Source organism: Manacus candei, unplaced genomic scaffold (assembly GCF_025592945.1).
Source record: "Manacus candei isolate 608988 ecotype Guabito, Panama unplaced genomic scaffold, ASM2559294v1 h1tg000097l, whole genome shotgun sequence".
Taxonomy (NCBI): Eukaryota; Metazoa; Chordata; class Aves; order Passeriformes; family Pipridae; genus Manacus; species Manacus candei.
Window position 1 is genome coordinate 1,263,521 of NW_026138145.1, and position 19,814 is coordinate 1,283,334.

A 19,814-nucleotide genomic window follows, 5' to 3' on the forward strand; every position below is an offset into this window, starting at 1 on the left:
GGCTTTTAAATCCCTCCATGGATGGTGATTCCACCACTGCCCTGGGCAGCCAGTTGCAATGCCTGACCATCCTTTCTGTGAAGAAATTGCTCCTGATATCCTATCTAAACTTCCCCTGGCACAACTTGAAGCCATTCCTCTTGTCTTGTCACTTTTTACTTGGGAGAAAAGACACCCCCACCAGGCTCCACCCTCCTGTCAGGGAATTGTAGAGATCAAAAAGGTCCCCCCCTGAGCCTCCTTTTCTCCAGGTTGAACACTCAATTCTCTCAGCTGCTCCTTGTAAGACTTGTGCTCCAGACCCTTCCCCAGCTCCATTGTCCTATTTACACTTCATTTCTAGGCAGGTTTTGATTAATAGGAATTGATGCTATGGCCCAAAATTTGAGTCCTAAAATAGGCCTCATCCAGGAACAAGTGTAAAACCCAGAGTTCTACTCTTCCTGTTTGAAACCCAGGTCTCAGACATGATTCCTTGAACATCAAGTGGAAAGCAGGGCCAGGAAAACGTTACAGACCCTTCACCTTGGAACAGCATCACCAGAAGGAAAATAGCACATGAGTCATGAGGCCAGAACTCACGGAGGCTTTCAATGCCTTCATAAGGGAATATGAAAAAACAGCAAAAGAAAAAAAAATTTGGATTTGCAGCAGGACTGAGATTTCAGTTAACCTCATTCTCATGCCTTGTAAAATATCTGAGAATAATTAAATTTGTTCCTTTTCTTTAATTAGCCTGTGTCTCATTAGAGCAGTTCACTGCTATGTCTTTATTTACTTGATTTATATCTCCTCCACACCTTTGCCTTCCCTCCTTCACCTAATCTTAACATCTCTCTTTTCCTTCCCTTAAAGCTCTTTATTTCAACGCTTTGATGTTATATTGGCTTCCCCTCGACATGTTTTGTTTAAAAGAAAAACAAAGACAGAAAATCTATACACAAAACAGAAGTCAACTACATCTTGACAAATGAAGCTTTTAAAAAGTCAGAAAAAGCAGATTTAGAGATGAAAGCTCATTCTTAACCCAGCTTCCTTCTTCAGAGACCTTAATATGATCTCTTTATGTAACTGTTTGCCAATTAATTCAAAATATAATGCAAGCTGCAATTTTGCTTAGAGACATGCATTCATTAGGGTTGGGGAAAGTATATAGTTTTCAGGCTTTGATTGATTTTTTAAATCTCATTGAGACGTACAGAACAAGACATCTTTTAAAAGACATCAATTGTCCAAACAACCACGGTTTATATCTACAAATTCACGAGAAACAGATGGTTTGCACACAGGGTAGAAAACAGAGTTATCCTGGAAGAATGGCAGGAGCATTTAATCTTAGAGTGATGACAAGTCCTGTTCAAGTTGTGACCTACATCTAGAGAAAACAGCAGTTCTTCATCACAGAGTTGGCCTTTCTCAACATATGAGCAAAGCTTATGAACAGAGAGATCAGATTCCTGAATATGTAAGATTATAACCTGTAAAAGTTGCTCTGGGCACTTGTAATTGTTATTTCCATCCTCTGGAAGATGCCTCTGTATTGCCCTATGGCATAAGGACATGTGGCTTTACAGGTAGACACATCCTTAAAACCAGCCCAAATTCAAATAGGAATAGGAAGCTTTTTTCCCACCAGTTCTGCTTGAGAAACACATCTTGGAGAGACAGTAATTGCAGGGACAAAGGTTTTACAGGCTCCATTTCTGATTTCATACCTAAACAGTGCTGCTGCCCCAAAGTTGTTCTGCTCATCCTTCCTATAACAGCTCTCTGGCCTTCTCTGAGATACAAGATAAGAAGCTGTGGAATATGTTATTAAGGTGTACTGGCATGTGCTTCAGGTACCCAGAGTATTCATTAAACAGGAAACTGTTTAACTGGGCTCAGATTTAATTTTCAGGGATTCCTGAGTGGAACCAGGAGTCCAAACCTCGATGCCTTTCAGATCTCTCCACTCCTGACTCACTGGAAGTGCTTCCAAGTCCCTACCCTGCAGCTCCAGCTGCAGCCTTTTTACTTAACAACATTACTGCAACATTAAGCTACAGATGCAGCCCAAGATCTCATAGAAAATGGAGTCACTGCCTAAAAAAATAAATTGCAGACCTCTAAGTCCTGGTATAAACTAAAGTATTCCCTGCATTCTTAACATGTAAATGGGCTGAAGCATCAAACATGGTCCCGTGGTATCATATTCATGGAATCACATAATCATTAAGGTTGGAAAATACCTCCAAGACCACTGAGTCCAAGTTTTGACTGACCACCACCTTGTCAACTAAACCATAGCACTCAAGTGCCACATCCAGTAATTTCTTGAACATTTCCAGGGATGGGGACTCCACCACTTCCCTGGGCAATCCGTTCCAATGCCTGACCCCCCTTTCAGTGAAGAAATTCTTCCTGATGTCCAACCTGAACCTTCCCTGACGCAGCTTGAGGCCATTTCCTCTTTTCCTGTTGACATTTTAACAGGACTGGGTAGGAAGATGGCCAGAATCCTTCTGAGATTGCAGTCCACCTGGATTAGCTTCCAAGTGAACCTTCCTCAGTGAGCCTCATTTTTAAAAACTCCTACCCAGCCGTTTTTGGCACTTCAATTAAATGCATTACTGTATAGAATACTGAAGCTAAAATAAACTACTAGTGGAGCATTATCACCCATAGAATTTGGCTGGAGACCATACCAGCTCTGCAGGCATAAAGACAATCTCAGACATTACCATTCTTCAAATACATAATACAAGTCTTGTGATATAAAGGGTACAATGATATGTCTGCAGACAGAGCTCTCTGAGTGTGGTAGTTTTATGTTATTTATGTTAGTGTTTATGTTATTTAACTACATAAACCCACTACAGGTAGGACTCCAACTTCTTGTGCCACCAGACCTTAGGTGACACAAGCCAGGTGGAGAAAGAAAAACAATCTGAGCAGCAGATTAGTGAAGGAAATGGACTGACCACGAGAGAGGGGCACAGTGCACACAAAAAGCAGAGAAAGGAAAGCACGGGGCTGTTGGGTGAAGTGGTCAATGTTTGGCCAACCAGTGGGAAAGAAAAGGAGCAGAGGAGAAAGGCTGTTACCAGCAGCATGGAGGGAAGGCACAAAAGAGAACTGCTGGACTGAGGCCCAAACACGCTCTCCCCTTGAGCCAGGAGCAGGCCAGGGGTAGTGATACAGCCTCGTTCTACCCTGCTTAGAATCATAGACACATAGAATGGCTTGGGTTGAAAGGGACCTTAAGAACCATGTAGTCCAATCCCAGACCATCTAGTCCAATCCCTGCATACAGGGATCTGTTAATAAACATCAAAACTGCAGCTGGGGATATTCTGACCAAGCCCCCTTGCTCCTGTGGCCACCCTGTCCTCACCCCAGCACCCCGGTGTGGGTGGCAAACACCCATTCCACAGGCACTCACTTCTTGGATCCAATTCCAAGTAACACATTAGCCCTCTCAGGACTTTTTCTCCCAGCATGTAAGTTGGAGGACTGTGAAAAGCCAAGTGCTCAGCTGCAGCCCAGCAATGTGCCTCCCTCAGGGACAGCACACGCTGCTGTAGGGACACAGGACCCAAACCACACAACAGCAGCACAACACTTCTCACATTCCAAGACCTCGCTCTCAAGACAGCTACAGCTGGTTCACGAGGTAGGAGAGCAGCACAGGGTGGCAGAACAGCACTGCAAGAGTATGAGACACCAGATTTTAATTTCAGGGAGCAGGAGCCAGCTCTGAGCTTCATGTTCAATAAACGAGACCAGTAAATTAGTAAGGAGGTGATTCTGGAGTAGGAAAGAATGGATACCAGCATACAGTCTTAGACCTGGTTCAGAGACTGTCTAATGGTGTCCCAAAATACGATGCTGTTAGAGGCTGTGTGAAAATAAAACCCAAAATTTAAAAAGTCAGCAAAACCAGCAACAAGATGACAACATAGATGGGTTCCTCAGGAGTCCCACATAATCAGGATCCTGGCCCTGTCCTCTTTGCTCAGACAAAACTACCGAGGAGAGGAATTTCCTCTGCGACAGAGCACGCTGGAAGCATGCCCAGGCCCACCATGGCTCCATCCCAGTAGTTCAGCGTGGAGCCCCCGGTGCTATTCACAATCAAGAGAGTGAATTGTATGGCCCCCTGCTTCTCCCTGTCCCTCTGGCAGCCAAATTCCTACACTGGGGTTATGCAAATCCAGCTCAGTCCCCCCCTGCCCCCCCACTCCTCAGCTCTGTACAATATTTTATTGAGCTATTGTTTCTCCGGGACAGTACAGAAAACATCACGTATTGTTCTCTGCTGACAGTCTCCAGCCACAAAGGAAAACATTCCTGCCCTCACAGCTGAGGTTTGCAAGCACACAGCACGTGCTTACACCCCATTCGTTGTAGCACAGTCTCACGAGGTCTGGTACACCAGTTATCATCCAGGCAGCCTGTTTCCCCAGCTGGTGTTATCCCCAGGCACTCTGAACAATGGGTCCCCCCTTAGGCAGGTGACAGGCGGCTTCTCCAGCATCCAAGGTGCAAAACCACACCCCCAACGTCACCCACCAGTTGGCCCGTTGCAGTTTACAGGCTGCTGGGCTCCCTGCAGGTGGGATTCTGTAACCGGGGTTCAAACACTTCATAAAGAATGCTCTGGGAGCTGGGACAGGCTGCATCGATGGGCCAAGACCAAAAGCATGAGGTTCAACAAGGCCAAGTGCTGGGTCCTGCCCTTGGGTCAGAGCAACCCCCTGCAGTGCCACAGGCTGGGGGCAGAGTGGCTGGAAAGTGGCCCAGTGGAAAAGGACCTGGGGGTGCTGGTGACAGTGGCTGAACATGAGCCAGTGTGTGCCCAGGGGGGCAAGAAGGACAAGAGCATCCTGGCCTGTATCAGAAATAGTGTGGTCAGCAGGACCAGGTGTCATGGTTTGAGATCTCCAAGATCCAATTCCCTAGCTCCATTCCCCCTCAGCTCTCCTTCGAATCCAAGCGAAGGCCTCACCTGTGGACTGCGTAGCAGGGACAAAACTCGCTTCACCACAGGTATATCACGAAATGCAGGGGCATCTTCGTGAGAGTCCCTTCCTCAGGGGATTCACCCGAGTCAGAACATCTTGGGCAGCTTTCAGTTGAAAATCTTTGCCTCAAAAGTTCCACCAGAGCTCCTGTGCTCTGTCACACCAGGGCAGTGACCCTCTGTTCAGCACTGCTGAGGCCACACCTTGAATCCTAGGTTCAGTTTTGGGTCCCTCATGACAAGGGAGATATTGAGGTGCTGGAGCGATTTCAGAGAAGGGAACAGAGCTGGGGAAGGGTCTGGAGCACAAATCTGATGAGGAGTAGCTGAGGGAGCTGGAAAGGCTCAGCCTGGAGAAAAGGAGGCTCAAGGGGGACCTTCTGGCTCTGCAACTCCCTGACAGGAGGGGGGAGCCAGGTGAGTGTCGGGCTCTGCTCCCAGGGAACAAGGGACAGGACAAGAGGAAACTGCCTCAAATTGTGCCAGTAGAGGTTTAAACTGGATATTAGAAAAACTTCTTCACAGAAAGGATGTTCAAGCACTGCCAGGGCAGTGGTGGAGTCCCCATCCCTGGAGGGATTTATAAAAGCCGTGTGGCTGTGGCACTTGGGGCCATGGGTTAGTGGTGGGCTTGGCAGTGCTCGGTGAACAGTTGGACTCGATGGTCTCAGAGGTCTTTCCCAACCTAAATGATTCTAATTCCCATGACATTGAGCTCTGGGATCCTCCATCATCTCAAGGAGCTGATATGTGTGGCCAAAGCAATTGCAGAGCTGGGCCTGGTGGAGGCAGGTCATCAGTGCAGCAATATTTTGTTTCTCCCACCTGACAAAAAAAAAAAAGCAGGAGAGAATTATTTGTCAGCTCAATCCCTGTGTTAATCTAGTTGCAAGTATAATATGATTTCCCTCCTGCCCCAGTAGTAGGTATTGCAACACCTTACATATGGATCATTTTAATCTAATATAATCTGGCTGGCTAGAAAGAAGGTTTCCCTCCACCACAGCTGCTTGTGATTAATGCTAAATATACATGCCAAGCTTCAATCAGCAAGAGTGTGCATCTTAGCTAGTCTGCATTTGGTAAATCAACAGAAAACCCTATAAAATGCAGAAGGTGCTGCAAAGCTCTACATGCTTAAGTTATATCCAGCTTCCCCCCCCCAGATGCTTCCTCTATTTGCCATTTCTAATGTATCATGATCTACTATTCCTTTTCTTTAAGCAAAATTGATTTAAAAGCTGCTGATCGCAGGAGATAAGAAGTGTCACCTCACCTTTACAAATAACAAACCCTGGGCAAATACTCATTAACTGTTTTGTCCTCTTCATTTTACATTCACTTACTGCAAACTTCAGCAAGAGGAGAAGCATTTCTGTTGAAATTAAGATCAAGCACATATGTTATAATAAAAACACAAAGCCAATAAACGATAGCTTTTTTATCACTATTAAATACAAACATGTATTCTTATTTTACCGTAATTATCAGACTGGGATTAATATAATCTCATATATTGCTTCCCTTCACGGTGAATTAAATGATGTAAAAAGTCTCCCACTAGTATTCTTACCCAGCAAGAAACATTTTAATTGTAAATTTGCCTTTTGGAGTCTTTAAATTACACACACACGAGCATTAAAAAAGGCCACTACTATGGGAGCTGTGTATCCACTAATCTGTAAATAGACTCCCAGTCCAGGACTCATCTCTGAAATGTGGCATCAATTGCACAGGCTCCCATTTAGTTTTAGTTGAATAAAGCCATACTAGATACGCAAATAACATCAAACTTGCCCGGATTAGAAAGGGGCACCTCATACTCTAAATCATGATTGTCAATCATCACCCAGGATTAAGGGATATAGTTTAAAAACCTAAAAGCAAGCACTTCCTTTTAACTTCTGCCTACTGTGCATTTTGGATTATAGCCCAGAAGCAGCATTACTTGAAACAAGGCTGCCTCCCTTCTGCCATCTCCGGGAAGTGCATCTTTGCCATCTGTTAGCCTCTGTTTGGGGAGGAAAAAAAAAGTCTCAGCAAAGCATGCAATTTAGATTTGAGATCTACTGCTGACTGTGATTATATTTATAACTTGCTTTTCACAGAAAAATGGGGGGTTATTTTTGGCTTAATAAGTGCTTTCTGAACACAGTCCTCGTTCTCATCACAAAGATGTAAGGCAGTTAAAAACCAGAGCAGCTGCTCTGCTTGTACACAGACCTGGCAGCCTCCCTGAATCCCCAACTTCCACGTTAGGGGTTGTGAGGGAATTGCCTGGAATGCATTTCATTGTGCTCCTAAAAACAGATCAGCATCCCATGGATAATTCACCTGTCCTTCTGCACACAAGACAGTCAACACTCAGCCTTCCAGATCTGTTCCCCACCTCTCCCACATTCTCCTGGTTGAGCTACAAGACACTTGGGCAAAGTGAGAAAAAGTCTCTTCTTTGCTGTCAGAAAAGACCACAGGATAGGGAGATTTGGTCAATAACTATTAACACTGAATGGGTGTGCCAGATCAGTGAGCCAAGCTCAGGATTGGGCCATAAACCGGGAATAATTTATGGAGACAGTTAACAGACTGGGCTGCTGTTCGGGCCCTGGCTCATAACTTAATACCTGATTTTCCAGGTATGTGGTTTTTCCTTATCAGATGTAAAATTCAGGCCATTCTTAGGCTTTTGGTTATTTCTGCCCAACAACTGCTGTGCCAACTCAGGTACCTGCACATGCAGGTTCTGTGGAGAGCAGGACACGGATGAACAGCTCTGGGACTCGCCCCATGTAAAAGAGAAATTACACAAGGAATCCTGCAGAGAGGTACCTGTCTACACAAACAAGGACCTGTTTGCTCTGTCTGAAGGCATTTCCAGTTGGTGTTCTGTGTTTCCATTTCTTTGGCTACTGCCAGAGACAACACGAATCCATCCCATCCTTCACGTCCATCCTTGTGGACTCAGCTGATGCTTGCAGAGCACTAAAATATGCCAGATTATGGCACAGCCCCATTCAAGTTTTTTCCTAATGTCCAATCTAAATCCCCCCTGAGTCTACTCAGGTTTCCACTGCAGATACTTCAAATGTCCTTGGATGTGATCCTCCCCAAGCAAAGGTTTCTTCCTGCCTCTGTTTATGATTGTGTCTCCCCTTCTCTCTCTGTATATATATGTATATATATATTTATACACACATTTGTACACCTTTGGAACATTTTTGAACATATGGTATGTAGCAGTCAAGTCACAAGGAAGAAAAAGATAAACTAGAAGAGAATACAGTATCACTGTTATCCTAGTCCACAAAAATAGGATTAAATCAACTTTGACAGCTACCTAAAACCTTCTTCAAAATGAATATTTTTGTAATATCTTTGTAATTGAGATGCTCACCAGAACTTGAGGACAGGGGTCATACCCTCAGCTGGTATGAAGCTGCACTGACTCCATCTGCACTTCCAAAATCTAAAGGAGCCAGTGATCTTGCCCCTAAGGTACAGCTCATGGCTGCAAACTGATTAAAGAAAATATACACTGGTTCTTTAAGCAAGAAGGGGAAAAACCTCAGCTAAGGCTAATCTTATCAACATATAACCTTTTAATCAGATTATTGAAACAACATGTTAATTTATGAAAAGTTCAGCATTCTATTAAATTGCAAACAACACAGTGAATTGCAACCCAACAGGTCGCTTCATTGAATTCATGCAGCCACTCCTGGCAAAGGCATTCCAAATTTGAACTTAATTAATATTCCTACTCCTGGTTTCCATAGTTTCTTTTTAAACATGAGTACCAGCAGAAACTGGCAGTAACTTTACCCATATTCTCAATAATAACCCCCCTCTGGCTGTCAATATGTATGAAAGGAAAAATTTTTTGCATACCCCAAACAGCCTGTCATTTTCCTGCCTTTTGTCAATAATATGTTGGCAACTTCTTTCCCCTCTTTTTTTGCTTACACAGTTTAAGATGCTTAACTGTTTCTCTGCTTGGGTTGTGAGCAAGGCAGTTTCCTTCCTTTGAGTATTGACCTCAGCAAAAAAACCCCACATTTCACAGAAGGATGGGGGAGGGGGAAGAAAAGCTTCCCTTGGAGAATCAAAAACTTAATGGCTAAAATGCTTGGGGCAGTATTTAATATTTTTTCTTCCTTACCTAGGAACATCAAAAATGACTAGTGTCCATCTTGGACCAAGAACTTATTATTCTAAATATGATTTAAAGCTATTTTTGTATTCCTGTACAAAAGGAATATATATAATATATTTCATACAAGTCATACCTGAGCTACCCTGAATATCAGAAACACAGACCAAGAAAGCCTCACTCACCACATGGACAGAAAGCAGGAGATCCCACTTGGATGAGGAGAAAGAGGGAAGAGACATTCCCATCAGTGTCCCACTCCCACAGGAATCTTTCTAGAGGGCACAACTACTCTACAGCTTCACAACACTTCCCTTTCTGCATGATGTAGTTCCCAAAACCATCTTTCCCTGTCACGTGAGCCTGTTCACCAAACAAACCCCTCATTCATGGTATCCTCTGAGCGCTCTTATGAAGAATTTCAGGTAAAAATCTGCATAACAAATCCACACTGAGCTCTGTGCTGCTCCAGGACACTAATAAAGATTAATCCCTCAAGCCTGGTAACCAGTGACTTCAGATTTATGCCTTTGGATTTCTGCACAGGATAACCCTGGGCCACTTTCCTTGGGGAGATCAGTGTGTCTGTCTCATCTGGCCAAGCAAACCCCAAATATTTCAGCCAGTGTCTGACTGAACATCTCTTACAAGCAGAGTTGACCAGTTGAGCTTTAAACCAGGTGAGATGCAGGTGATGTCAGCTGGCAGGTGGAAAACAAGTTCACTATTTACTCTGTTAGGGACTGAACTTAAAGCTTTTTCCTAAACTGAAACCAGCATCTAAGTCCAGGGTCTTGCCATGGATGTATCCAAACTGATTCTTCTCTCTGAATTTCCCCATCCCTGGAAGTGTTCATGGCCGGGTTGGATGGGGCTTGGAGCAATCCAGTCTAGTGGAAGGTGTCCCTGCCCATGGCAGGGGAGTTGGAACGAGATGATTTTTAAGGTCCCTTCCAACAAACCCTTCTAGGGTCCCATTAATTCCTAGGGATGGCCCATTAGTCCATTTTAAACAAAAGTGGCAAAGGTATAGATTAAAAAAAAAAAATGTTCTGATAAATTTCGTGGGAAAAGTTCAATGAAAAGTCCGGAAGTATAAATTTGTTTATCACTAAACAAAGGCTACAGAGTAAGCTCAGCAGTAGTTTGTTGTTTATCCCCCTGTTGATCAACTGAAATGTGTGAACTGGTGTCCAGTTAGATCATATGTTAATATATGGGAGATATAAGGGATGTTGTGTGTATCTCAGAAGGATCCACAATACAGATGGACGCTCAACCACCCAAAATTTGGGGGACACGGCATGGCACAGAGGGTGCTCCAGAGTGATTTAAAGGAGTTTTGAATCATACAATCATTTAAGTTGGAAAAGACCTCTAAGATCATCAAGCAGAGGGAGGAACCTGTTGGACATTATCCCCCAGGAAACCAAACTTGGTTTATTCCAGTGTTCAAAAAGCTGCACAAAAAAAAGCAATTAACACCCACCCTGACAAAACAGGGCTTAGATACACACAGTCAGTAAATAAATGCAGTGTTCTTTATGGCCTGAAGTCTCTGCTGATCCTGCTTTAAAAGTAGCTGTGGGTGGGGAAGTGGATGACTTTCTGAGGTTCCTTTCAATCTGAATTATCCTGTGTCTATCATATATCTGGGAACACAAGCAGTGAAACCTACACCTGCCATGCAAGTGCAGCCCTGGTTGAATATTCCAATTGCAAAGGCTACTCTAAAGAAAAATTCCATTTAGGAAAGATTACAATTCCAGTTAGGAAAGATTAAACTCGCAGATTACAAACTGGCACAGTGAGCCTATGTCACACCCTCAACAAGCAGGGGAGACAGACAGTGATGGCAACAACACTGAACACAACAAGGCAGCCTTGGGCTGGACACAACCCCTGTTTCATTTCACCAAGGCTGATGTCAACCACAGTTTCCAGGATTTTGCAGAATAAGAAGGCTGCCTCACTGCAAAAAGGTGATCTTCCACCCTGTCATTCCAAATTCTGCTGTTTTATTGAGTTCAGTCAATGAGGTTCTGTTAGCTGTTGTCTCCTGTGTTGCCAGACGGGGAAGCTCAAAACCACCTGTGAGTCAGGAGGGGACAAGATGACAAGCAACTGCTTGACTGATAAAGATCCTATTCTTGGAATAGCTCCTGTCTATCCTGCCAAAAATGCCTTGGCCGAGGAGTGTGTGGTGGCTTGGGAGGAAGGATGAAGAAAAGTGAGGGAGTGCTGAGGATCAAAACTCCCTCCAGGTAAGGCAGACCCAAGGCAGAGTTGAAAGAGAACGGTCAGGTCAGATGGAAGCACCCTGGGAGAGACTGGGCATCTGAGAGGATGTCCAGCCAAACCCAGGATTTCCTGGAGATAAATAATTTCTCCTTAATGTTGGTGGTAGCCTTCAGCTTCAGAGACTCTCAAACTCCGAAATCTGAGGGAACCAGTTTAGGAAAAAATAAATTGATCGGGAAGCCCAAGTGATCCTTTGATGGGACAAAGAGATGTTTTGTGGTTCACGGTTCATAACACAGAGAAGGACAAATATGATGGCTGGGAATGTCCTTCACTGCTGCACAGGGGAAAAAGATCTCTTAATTCTTCAGCTGCTCTGTGAAGGGCAACAGACATGATTTCTGTTATGACCTGATAAGCCTCAGCTAGAAGATGGATCCCGGAAAAGAAGAGGGTGAAAACAGTGAGGACATTTGAGGGCAGGTCCTAAACAGAGCCCTGAAGGAAGCAGACAGACATGAGATGCACCCCAGACTGCCAGAGTAGCTCTGAAATACCAAAAAGCCTGAGAAGTCACTCAGAGCAGCCCCAGCATTGCACCTTCCACCTGCGAGGGGAAGTTCACTGTGTTCAGCGTGGAAAAAGAGATCCAGAAAAGAAACTGTCAAGGGCATCTGAAGAAAGTCCATTTCTCCAAGAAGGCAGTGCTGGAACAGATGGATGGCATCTGTAGATTGTCTAACTTGCACTGTACCTCATCCTGCAGCCTCAGACAAGTGCACAATCATCAGTGGAGCAAATGGTCAGACAGCAGCTGCCACTCAGGCAGGCAGAGCTGGGATCCGAGGGGGAGCAACGTGAGAGGGGGCCTGTTCTGCTCTGCCAAGGACCAGCAGGTGTGCAAGGAGAGAGATGCCAAGCAGAAGGGAACCAAGCTAGAAGAAAACTCATTTTGTTTGAAGTTAGCCACTGTCAGATTAAAGAAATCAAAGACTTGTTTAGAGTAAAGCAAAGAGAAATAAAGGAAGCATTTTTCAGATTTCAGTCCAAGCCTTTTGTCCAGTTTAACCTCCTTTCTCTTGCTCCTCCATTTGCCCGTTTCCTTCATCAGTCACAACAGAGTGGCTCTTCCAGAAGAGGCTCATCCCTTGGCTTTGAGATCCCCAAAGAGACCAAGATCAAAGCAATTTAGGAAGCACAGTTTTCATGGCTGCATCCTCATGTGCACCAACGTGCTTCTTCACACAGCACTGCCATGGGAGATAAATCCACAAGCAGTGCTGTGCCACAGCAGCCAGAGGGACTGTGCAGAATTCCTAAAGACAACTCCTGAACAGAGAAAGAAAGCATTTGCCTGCTATCAAATTCTCTGCTCTCTAGTCCACCACCAGACTTACCAGTAAAACAACATCAGCTCTAGATTATTCCATTTGAAAGGTAAAGGGAACCCCAATAAGCCATGCAAGCTGAAAGGGCTGAATTCATCACAGACAGTTTTCAGGGGTCAAAATATCAAGCATCCATGGTTTTCTTGGCCTCTACAAGTAGGTGAGCTGTCTTACTCATCAGGTATCTCATGTTAGCTGCTCCAAAACAAGTGGCTTGGGTCACTTCAGAACTGATGAAGCAACTGAGACTCTTCTAGGAAGCAAATCATTTGTCCTACTTTAGTTCTATTCCAGGATGAATCAGACTTTGGAACGGCTCCCTTCTCTCTTAGTCCATGACTTAGGGAGCCTACTCAACTAGCACAGTACCCATTTAAACTCACAGAATGGGAATTTGGTGATACCAGTCCCCCATGATGTTTCCATGCCTGGAGAACTGCTCCACTTTTGCTTCGTTTGGCTCCAGATACGTCTTGTGTGGCAGTGCAGAGCAGCTTTGTTGTCTCCTACAATCTTATTTCATCACAGAACTGGCTCTGTTCCATTTCCCCTTGGAGTCCACATTGATCGACATCCAAAAAAATAACATCCCGCTAAATTAAAGCAAAAAATTCGAAAGTGTTATGTCACTCCCCCTGAGCTTCCTCAGCACATCTTGTTCTTTCTATGCCTATTTTATGCAGAGAATGTTCAAGAAGAAGAGCCATTCCTTGTCTTTTTTTTTTGGCATGAAGCAATTTTCTGGCACTGACAATTAAAAACAAGTGCACTTCAATTCAAAGTTGGAGACAAGTGTAAGAGGGTGTCTGACAGCACAATATATAACTCATGCCATTTTTTTTAAACTGAGCTGACAGACTCTTACAAGTTTCAAAGAGCAGACACCCTGAGCCTGATTAGGACCTTATTCAGCCCTGGAAATAAAGAACCAGGATGAACTCTCTTCTTTAGCAGACATTGCTGTTGATTTCTGCCCTCACAACGTGACTGAACAGTTGAGCACTAAGCACTCCCGTTGAATCATTATTTCCTGCCTTCTCTTTTTAAGCAAGGCCCCTAACGTTGCTAAATGTACCATTTTCACATGAAACAAAACAGAAAACTGCCCACCTTCCTGTTCATTACCTCATACAGTGGGGTCTGAATGGAAAACACCAACGTGGAGGGAATTACGTGTTGCACAAAGAACAGTTTGGGCTTTCTTGACGTTCTTAAATGGGAACCAAACCACGTTTTGGATCACGTCGCTGCCACACGAGGAATTCTCCCTCTGGTGGTCTGATCCGAGGGTACATTCTGGAATAATTTCCCAGAGGGAAGCTGACAGCTCTTTCACACCCTCCCCCCTCCTCCCTACACACAACCAGCAGCATTATTCTTACAGGGTTGTTATTTATAAAGACCAAATAAAGTAATTTCCTTTAAAGCAAAGCGCCTTCGTAGTGTAAAGACTTCAAAGAGGCCTTTGCCCACCTTTGTAGTGACTACCACAACCTTGAACTTACATCTTTTTGTTCCCCCGAAGTCACTTTTACCTATTTTTCAATTTTCAGAGAAGAGCATCCTTCTGTTGCTGACAAAAGCACCACCTTAGCACCCCTCTCATCAAAAAAAACTAAGTGCCATCAGCTAAACACGTTCCACCGTCTGCTCTGAGTTATACACCAGTCATGGTAGGTTTTAATTTGATTAGTGATTGGGCTAAAAGCAGCTAAATAAAAATTATAATGCCCAAGAGCCACTTAGACTTGTTCAGACACTTTAAATACCAAATCCCTTCAGCAACATAACATTATCTTTATAGACAAAACTGAGTTTAAAAGTACAAATCTAATTGATCTCAAGTGCATTGGAATTACTATATTTAGGCATTGGATTATGCACTACAGAAAGCCTCATGCTATGTAAGCAACAAAACTAATTGTGGGAAGACAAAGGTATGTGTCTAACGTGCTTATGGACTTTTAAAAATTCATATTTCCATTGAAGCTGGCAAAGTTACAGCTGCTCACACCAGCAGTGAATTTGGCACAGCGCCCTGTATGTTGAGCCAACATAAGCCAGCTATTTCTGGTCTCCTTCAGAAGACCTGGACTTCAAGCTCTGCCTCAAAATTACTATTTAAGGCTCTCACTGTTGCAGGAAGGGGGGGGAAAAAAAGTAAATTAAAACCCAGCAAGTTGATTCTCAACAGCTAAGCTAGACTTTCTTTCCTTTAGTCTCGACTGGGGGTTCAGTTCACGCAGACATTTATGGCAGATGCTCTGACACCACAGAAGGATGTCCTTACACATTTAAAGGAGTTTTTCAAATGTAACATTGCTATTTCAGAATAAAGGAGTTGCCTAGACAAGAGGAAGGAGCAATTCACCCCCACAGACACTTCTGATATTAATATATCTCAGCATGTATTAAAAAAAAAAAGGACAAATAAATGGAGAGGTTCACTAGCCCGGTTTAACTTGTGTCTGGCTGGTCAGGAACATTATTTTAAAACCTTCAGAGGGATGCAAGGATTCTGGCTGTGACCCCAGGAGGGAAAAGCAACAAAATCCACTTTTTTCCCTGAATATAACCCCAGCTCTGCATCTCAGAACAGAACAGTTGTAAAAGAGACACTTGCAGACAACATGATTTAAGATCATAGCCTGGTGTAGGTTGGAAAGGACCTTAAAGACCATGCAGTTCCAACCCCCTGCCATGGGCAGGGACATTTTCCACTAGACCAGGTTGCTCCAAGCCCTGTCCAACCTGGCCTGGAACACTTCCAGGGATGGGGCAGGCACAGCTTCCCTGGGCAACCTGTGCCAGGGCCTCACCACCCTCACAGCCAAGAATTTCCTCCTAATATTCCATCTTACCCTGCCCTCTGTCAGTTTAAGATATCCCTCTAAAACTTAGTGGATCACCCCGTGTTGCACTTTCTGCATATCCCTGGATTTTCCAGTGATAAGGCCCAGAGTGCAGCCTATTCCCTTGATCCCTCTTTATAAAAAGATACATTCACTGTTTAAACTGACTAATTTTACCCCCAGAGGCTTCCAAAAATGCATTAAGGAGGGAAAACAAGTAACATAGCAGAAGACAAAACAGGTCCTAAAAATATATATATATATATATATATATATATTAAAAAGCAGTCTCCGGTTAATTCAGGAACATCCACAGAAAGAATCCACCTATTAAGCATCTAAACTGAGGTTGTATCCCAGTATTATCACCAGAGGTTGGGCTGGGTCTTGGAGGTCTCATTTCAAGCTAATTCCTAACAAGTCAGGGAGAGCAGGAATGGAGCTGGATCAGAAATTCCACAGAAGAACAAGAATCTTTCTGGGTTGAAAGGTTAATTTTTTTTTTCTTAATGAGAAATTAAAAACACACACACTGGGAAACAAAGTTAAGTTAAATCTAGCTCAGCTTTACACATTTTACCAATTCACTCTGCTGTCTGTAGAACACAGCAATATAAATATTGCTATCTCTGTTAAAATGAATTATTGACAATTTTAATACATGTTGCACAGTACATATTAATATAGAAAAATACATGTTATCAGCAGTGCAATGTTGACCATGTACTAATCCATTCCACCTGCTCAAATATTAGTGCAAATAATTATATATTTGTAATGCATCATTGCTGTCTAGTTTGAATCTCTGCCTCCAGAATAAATGTCTCTTCTCTGAAGTTGTTTGCTATTATGAGTAAAATGTTATATATTCATACTCAAATTGACTTTGGGTGGATAAGTAAAATGAGCAACCTTCAAAAATCCACTTGCCTAAGACTTAGAAAGTCATTTTAATGAATTGTTTACAGCAAAATGGGTGTTACAAAAATGTTTCAAATGCAAGCTGGTGTTCTCTGGCTTCTCTACAACACCCAAATGCCACAGTCAAAGCAGTGGAGAGCTCACAGTGACCATCTTCAACTGGCAACATCAACCCAGGTGAACCTTAACTGTGTCTTCCAGCAGGAGCTGTTTATCCTGACACCATGGAGCTTGTTTACCTAGGAATTGGTTCTGGGACATCTCTCCACAGTTCCTTTCTTTCCAGGCAAAGAAGGAGCCTTGATGAGGTTGGACACATGGTAGAACAACAGCTCCTGTCCCCACCAGACTGATGATCAACACGGAAAAGAAGATGGACATCCAAGACCTGCCAGGGCTCCTCTCTGCTCTTGACTAGAAGTGAGGTTGGGATAGGGATGACAAGGACAAGGGCAGCCCTGGGAACAGGTGAGGTGGGGTTAAGGTGAATAAAGGGAAGGCTGTGGGGCAAACAACCTCCTCTGGGGAGAAGAAACAGCCCCAAAACTTGCAGAGCCCCACTGTGCACACAAAGGGGACAAATTAAAAAGACCAACACCTCTTAGTCCATTCTCCCCTCTATCCTTCCTAAATCCAGATTTAAGAACAACAAAACACAGTGTGAGGAAGTTTTTTTTGCAACAGCCACTGCTGCTGTGATGCCTATTTCCCAAACAGCATTTCTTTCTTCCCACTCTGGCTCCAGCAGCCTCACAGACAGTTTTGGATTTCAGTGAGAGACAAGAGAGAAGGTTTAACACTTCAAGAAGAAAAATTTTAAAATGTCAACTTTCAAAGAATGTTGTATATTGGAAGATCAGCTGAACAGGCCAGCACTGGCAGCTGTGGCTCTCTTGAGATGGTCACACATGCTCTAAAATTACATTACTGGGGTGGAACAATTCTGACCCCCCCAAGGAGACTGGACATCAGGAAAAGGTTGTTCACTGAAGGGGCAGCTGGTCATTGGAACAGGCTCCCCAGGGAAGTGGTCAGGGCACCAGACCTGCCAGAGTTCAAGCAGCATCTGGATAATGCTCTTAGTCATATGATTTAGTTTTAGGTAGTCCTGCAAGGAACAGGGAGTTGGACTTAATAACACTCGTTCTCTGATTCCATGAGCTCAGAGCTACTGGACCCTGTATCTCTTGGACCCAAACTCCCATACAGGCCACAGGACAAGCAAAGATCTCTTCTGTAGCACAGAGGTGACACAAAAGCCTCACATTACTCCACACTGAGGCCACACAACCAGGGGAGGGCAGAGGCAGGCAGAGGATGTGGGTGCTGACCCCTCACAGCAGGGATGAGCTGCTCAGCTGGGACCAGGACAGGCTTTGGCATGGCAAGGGTGGGAACTGCCACAGTCTGTGGCTCAGCCAGCATTCCAGCCTCTGCTCCAAGGTCCTCTCACTTCACAGAGGGGAAGCAGCAGTGCAGATGAGCAGGATCTGGGACTGCTGCAAGGGAGCCTCAGATTTAGTTTCATCCCATATCAGGATGGACTTCAGTTACAAACAAATAAACTACAAATAAAATTTCAAGATATCTTGACCCTCAAGTATAAAAACAATTCATTTTGGTTTATTAAGCTGTTCTCAAAGATACTCAACTTTGGCTCAACTTTGCATTTCATCTTGCTTTCCTGGCACATTAACTAAAGGGCATCAGCTGAGATATCTAACACTTTTTGCCCCATGGTTGGCCCCTTACATGAAGTTTCATAATGCACAGCCAGGTCAGGGGAGAGAATATGGAAACAGAGCCCTGCAGAGATGAGAGAATATGGGGAAGCTAGAAAAACACAGAGGAATGAAGCCAAACTCCTCCTACTGGGCTACATGTGGATGAAGAACCACTATGTAACATGTAAAGGTCTTCCAGAAGCCACACTGCAAAGTTAAAAGATTTTTTTCTCTTTGGTAGTGTGGTAACAGAGGGGAAGGGATAGTGCAGTCCTGAGATCTGAAAGGAAAACAGGGCACAGGGACATAAAGCTAATAGAATAAAAGTAGAAACCAAGGTTTCCACACACACTGAGGGCTGTATTGACACAGAGTAAGCAGTGCCCCACACAAGAGAAAAGAAGAGAGGCAAACACAGCTGCTTCCCCACTCTAAGATAAGCAGAAGAGGTGGTATAGAAATAAACCTACTACCACCAAAAGAAATCAGAATGGAGGGGAAAAAACACAAGCAAAGCAGTGAACATAACTGGCAGGAGGTCTGGCTCCCTCCCCTCCCTGAAACAGGTGTAGAAACACCAGGGGAAAAAAAAAAAATCAACAACATGCCAGCCTTGATGTCCAGAGAGAAAATACTCCAATGCAGACAGCAAAACAAAAATCTGTCTCTGTTTACAGCTACCACAGAGGAGGTGGTGGCAGAAATAATGCCTAGAAGCCAATTTCCAGCAGAAGATCAGGAGAGGGAAGGTACTCCTACCTTTCTGTTGTCCTCTGGAAGAGTGTTGATGGCTGGCTTATCCACCCTGCTGCTCCTGAGACAAGAAGGGCAAAGGAGAAGAGCTGCTACCTGCACTTAAAATTAGATAAGTGATTATTTAGATAATGTTTTCCTTTGAATAGAAAAAAATCATCACCTCAGACTGGATTCCACGAGTGGTTCAACTCAAGTGCTAACATGAACTAAGATAGTTATTGCCATGAGAACTTAATCCAAAGAGTACTCCAGTGTTTTGGAATTTTTCATGGCATCTAAAACTGAGTACATTAGGTTTAGTGCCATGCACATAGCAGATTGAGAAACCTGGAACTGTGGGTTTCTGAAGGACAGGCCGAGGTGCACCCAATCCATGAAGGGACCCAACGGGCCTCACACTCTTCAGGTCACTTTGTAAGACACAAAATTTCCTGCAGAAATGGAGCAATCGCTTCAGAGGACACTCAATTACGCCACTGACGATTTAAAATGACTTTGTGAAGAGGAAAATAAAACCACACCCAAAGTTTTCTTAGTGATCACGAGCTAACCCCACCCACTCCCCATCCTCAAATCCAGCAGTCACTTACCATCCTCCAGATCACTGTAGTCTTCAAGTTAAAAAAAATCAGCTCAGCTCTGGCAAGTTCTCCCTCCCTCCCACCAGGCTGCACAGTGCTGAGGCATTTCTGCTCCTCCCAGAGCTCAGGTTCAGCATCACCACCTGTCCTGCAGAGCAGACCCACAGCTGGGTTAGAGCCTCTTCCTGGTAAATCC